Source organism: Pan troglodytes, chromosome 9, assembly GCF_028858775.2.
Source record: "Pan troglodytes isolate AG18354 chromosome 9, NHGRI_mPanTro3-v2.0_pri, whole genome shotgun sequence".
In the NCBI taxonomy this organism is placed as follows: Eukaryota; Metazoa; Chordata; class Mammalia; order Primates; family Hominidae; genus Pan; species Pan troglodytes.
Genome location: NC_072407.2, coordinates 57,726,984 through 57,732,717, shown reverse-complemented (window position 1 = coordinate 57,732,717; position 5,734 = coordinate 57,726,984). Strand labels below are relative to the sequence as shown.

The 5,734-nt window shown below is 35.3% G+C and overlaps 1 pseudogene; it reads right to left on the bottom strand.

The window, feature by feature from the left end:
- Nucleotides 1-2,948: 2,948 nt before the first annotated feature.
- Nucleotides 2,949-3,981, bottom strand: LOC466530 (olfactory receptor 4A15-like; annotated as a pseudogene).
- Nucleotides 3,982-5,734: the final 1,753 nt, after the last annotated feature.

Here is a 5,734-nt window from a genome sequence, read left to right as displayed (position 1 = left end):
AAAAGAACAGATAGCTGAGAAGACCGAATCCAAAGCCCAAGAGAAGAAATAAGAATCATGTAAAGTCACCGCCCTAAGTAGGCTGGACAATAATCAAAGAACTGAAAAGATATGTAACTAGATGAGTTTCAGAATTGCTATGGAAGAGCCACTGTATTTTTTTTTCCTCTCCTTTCTGAATGTATCTATAGGAGTTATGTCTTACCTGTCATACCATCGTACATTGGCAGGGTGGGAAGGGGCAGATAACCTGTTTCTTTAGTTCAAATGTCTTCCAATTGAAAATTTCAATGGAAAGGAATAATACTCAAGGAACCACACTGCAGGAGGAACAACACCACAGGAGCCTCCTCAGCCACAGCTGGACATGATTTAGATGATGAGGTCCTGGATCTCAAACTGAGCCTGTTGCTGTAAGTGAATGAAACTTGGGATGGGGGCCTGGAGAAAAGGAAGGGGAGTGTACAATATTTATTGGAGGATGTGTGCTTTGTAAGCAGGGGCATACTGTGGCAGATTGTATTTCTGCAACTGTATGTCTTGTTGCATATTGTCTTCCAAAGCATTGCCATTTCCCCATCAGGAAGTGGACTCTATCCTCTTTGCTTGCATGTGGGAGAGAGTTTATGGTGTCTTGACTAATGGAATATGGCAGAATCATTCTATGTGACTTTTAAGGTTAGGTCAAAGAAACACCACTGCTTCCACCTGGCTCATTCTCTTGGGACACATGGTTTTTAGAGCTCTGAGCTACCATGTGAAATGCCTGTAGTATCCTCAATCCAGCATGCTTGAGAGGCCATATGGGAAAATTACATACACAAAGGGGAAGATGCCCAAGAAGAACCAACTATTTTAGCCCTCACTGTTCAAGACTTTCAAGCCTACATACCAGACATGTGACTGAAGAAACGTTTTATATGAATTAAGCACCAGCCAATTTCTGACTGCAACCTCGAGATACCCTGAGCTAGAAGTATCTAGCTGAGCTGCTGCTCACAAGTTCCTGACCCACAGAACTATCTGACATAATTAAGTGATGGTCAGTGTTTTAAACCACTAAATGTTGAGGCAATTCATTATACAACAATAGTATCTGAAACACTCAGTAAATTACACACTGTAATACTGGCTTCTTGAATAAATGATTAGACTAATTGAACAAAATTGAAAAGTAGGAAATGGAACAATTTTTATATTTGCATTTTATATATAAAAGTACTTGTATTGCAAGGTAGTACACAATTAAATGATTATTCAATAATGTGATGGGAAAATTATTTTCATGATAAGAAAGTGAAGTGCATTTCCACCTCACACCATACCTGAAAATTCAAACCTTATGTGGTGTAAAGAGACCAGATAAGTTAGTGTAAAAGGCAAAACTTTAAACTGTCAGAGAAAATTATCTTGGTATAAAACTCAGGGCAAGAGAGGACTTTGAGAAGCATGTGCAGAAGACAAGGGAACTTTCTTCCTGAGTTTAGCTTCCTCATCTCTGTCTCATGGCTTGGGTAGCAAATCCCTGATCCTAACTATGCTCACCCCAGTATCCAGATGCCAGAGTCCCCAGTTCCAGTGATTATGAAGTTCTAATTCCTGCTATTAGATTCCTTTCTTACTAAATAATCTACATCACTTTTTATTTTCTTCACTAAAGAATAAATACAATTTCATGACTTATTTTTTGTTCAATATGTGTTGAATAACTGGAAGCATTAAAATTGCTAAGTGCATTAAGTAAATCTATTATAAACTGAGGAAAGGAAAATGAAAAAAAGATACCAACTTTTTACCTTAATAAGGATGCTGTAGGTTGACTGCATCAAGGCAATATGTAATGCCAGAGCCCTTAAAAATTATCTTTGTAATACAGTATTAGCTCTCTAAACCTACTCTAGAGCAACTCTAAACAGAGAAGACACCTTTGATGTATCACTTCAGTCAGTGAGAACATATAGTTCACAGAGATTCTGAAAGCCACTTATTGTGTACAACAAAGCAATCCATTCCAAAAATGTTTAACATTCATTTTGTTTTTTTTTTAAGTCCACCCAGAGAGTTTAATGTAGGTAGATTCTGTGGGCTCTACTGTTACACGAGTGACTTAAGCACGTATTTCAACTAACTATTGGAGGAGGCCAATTGATCTAGATATACAGAATGGGATTGAACAATTTTCCTGTTCAAAAGCTAATTGAAATATACAAAAACAACTATATGCTATCTGGACATCTTAACTCCATCACAGTATAAAATTGACAAAGTTTATTTCTTTATAACAAAGTAGATTTGGCCTCAGCTATGAACATATCTATGAAACTTTGAATTCATTGATTTGACAAGACATTTATTTTTACTGTTAGATTAATAATCTTCTAACAATCTGAATTTTCAAGTTTAAAATATCAGTCCCTCGGACTAAAGTTAACAAATTTTTTAGGTCACATTTACATGTGCCAGAAAGATATCATAGCCCATAAACAAGAATAGATTTCTGATGTTTTCACCACAAAAAAAATTTAAAAAACGATGTTGGTGAGGTGATAGATATATTCATTAGATTGATTAAATACTTCTATAATGTATAATAAATCAGAACATCACATTGTACTCCATAAATATACCAAATTATTGCCAATTTAAACTAAATACAAAAGAAAAATAAATGATTTTTAAAATTAAAAAGAGCTTGAAATAAAACTAAATATTGTTATCTACTAAAGAATCTTAACACAGTATGTTCAAAAAAACACTATACACTGTTAAACCTATGCAATTATCTTGGTCTGTAATGGGCTTAACATATGTACTTAGATAAATATTAATGTATATGATTGCTTCAGAATAAGTAAGCTAAATAACTAAAGGCGAATGATAACAGAAATGTAATCTGATAGGATAGTGAAATTATTCCTTGCTTCTGTGAAAGAATGAATGTCATATTCTCATGAGGGATACAGCCCTTTTCCAGCTAAGCTTACTTTTTTACTCCAAAGTTTCCTCATGGCACTTTTCATTTCTGCGTTCCTCAGGGTATAGATTAGTGGGTTCAGCATGGGAGTTTTACAAGTTAAAACCACAGTCATGGATTTATCAATGGGAAAGGTGGAGTTGGGCCTTGCAAACAGGAAGATGCAAGGGACAGAGAATAAAGTGATCACAGTGATGTGGGATGCACAGATGTAGAAAGCTTTGCATTTCCCTTCCAAACTCTGAGTCTTAAGAGAGGGTAATATGACCCCATAGGAAAGCAGGAGAGGGAAGAAGGTGACAGTACAAATCGCTCCTCCATTAGCTATCATAGAAAGTCCAATGACATAGGTATTGGTGCAAGCAAGTTTCAATAAGGGATACAAATCACACAGGAAGTTGTCAATGACATTGGGTCCACAGAAAGGGAGCTGATAAATAAAGAGAAATTGAACCAAGGAGTGAAGAAAGCCTCCAATCCAGGCCACCAACAGCATGAGAACACAGACTTGAAGATTCATGATGATCAAATAATGAAGAGGGCTTACAGATGGCCACATATTGATCACAGGCCATTACCACCAGAAGAATGACTTCAGCACCAGCAAATAAATGATCCATAAAAAGTTGAGCCATACAACCCTGAAAGGAAATGGTCTTTTTCTCAGAGAGCAGGTCAACAATCATTTTGGGAGCAATGGCAGTAGAGTAGACGGTATCTATAAATGATAAAGAAGCCAGAAAAAAGTACATGGGGGAACCCAGGGACTGGCTGGCCATGATGGTCACCATGATGAGGTTGCCCATTATCGTCACAATGTAGATGAGTAAGAATGTGACAAATAAAACTTTTTGGCCCTCAGGGTTCTGTGTAAGCCCCAAGAGGATGAATTCAGTCACATTTTTCCTATTTTCCATGTGTTCTTCTGAAGATATTGGACTAAGGTGTCAGAACCTGTAAACAAAAGGGTCAATGACAAATTTGAGATTATTTGTCAGAAGCTCCATGTCAAAAATGTGATGCCTTACTCAACCATGTTTCCCCTGGAGACACAGAGCAGCTCATTAGAAAAGGAGTGTTTAGAATCTCCTCCCACAATTATCCTTTTCATTTTTACAAAATGTATTGCTTTAATTACAATAATGAGGCTTCAGTGTTCTAACTGGAAGGTATGTATGAGTGGATATATATGTGAGATAATCTACTACACCTCAAAATAGAGATATTTCTAGAGAATGTCTCTTAAAAAGACTGGATTTTTGACATTTATATAGTATTTCCCTTTTTTTTCCCTAAATGGATTTTTCCTTCCATGATCTATCAAGAAAACAGTCTCATATGTGTTGACTTTACTTATATGTTTACATAAATTAGTACCCAGTATACAGAGCATAAAATTACAGGCTAATGTTTAGATATTTGCCATTCTGAAACACTCTACTGTGAGCTCCTAGAATCCAGGAATAACTCACTCAAAGAACCAGACACATTGTGAGTGCTCACTAAATGTTTATTAAATTTTATTTAATTAAACTGAATTTCAAAGCTGAGAGAACAAGTGCATGGAAATAAATGTATTAAAATCTTCCCAGCCATGAAAGTCCAATGAAAGCAATGTTTTATTTGAAAACACACAACACACACACACACACACACACACACTGAATTTTGATCTATTGCAACCTAGGTCATTAAAGGAAAAAATAAACAGGTAATACAAATCAAAGTGCGGGGGCAGTGCATAGACATTTTCCCCACTTTTCACATTTGTTTAAGACTGATGATGCCTAATTATGGATTAATTCACAATGTAAAAATAAAGACTCCAGACAAAATCATGGTGTAGTAGAAATAATTCTATATGAAAAATCTGAAAATTTTAGTTGATTTTTATTTTAGTCATCTCAGGAAAATCACATCCCACCATATAATTCCTTATTGCAAATCTAATGATCCTTCCAGATAAATGAGTTTCTGGATTCTTATCATTGACACATGTATCCCAAACAACATGATGACATTTTTGCTGGTAGACCATTTTTATATAAATCAGGCTTAGTATGTGCTAAAGATTATTTGATGATTAAAATAATCAATACATAAGGGTTTTTTCATATTATTAGTTTGTGGCTATTTGAAATTATGCCAAATATAAAATATTCATTCTCACTTGAGTAAAATAAATCAAATCATCTGTTGGGCATTTCAGATGTGATTCAGGCCCAATTTTATGTGTCATATACATAAGTTTGTATTAGCAGTATTATTTGAAATATGCTCTGTGTTAGTGATGATCATTTGTGATGGTCAGGAGATTATTGTATCCTTTATGCATCAAGGCGAGCCAAGACATACTCAAACATCAGAGAAAGAGTAAAAGCGCAGACATAAATAAAATAAGAGATAACTTAGCAAAGGCAGATGGAAATAAGTAAAGGCCATAAGCTGAATGAAATATTGGTAAGCACTTTGATTGAGGGACCTGAATGAGTTGAGAATAGAAGAATATCAGATTCCAAGATTCCTGTCACTCAGCAGGTGGCCTGGAAGGTAACTCAGCATCTGTGTCAGCACTTGCTTCTAGGAATCTTTATACATTTGGGCCAAAGAAAAATGAAAAAAATCAGATTTTAAACTTCAGAAATAACTTCCAGTAGGACAATCTCTCCTGTTGACCTTTTTGTACTTATAATACTTATTTGTTTATAGCATTTCAAGTACTCAATAAATATTTCAATTATTAAAATGTTCTTAGGAGCA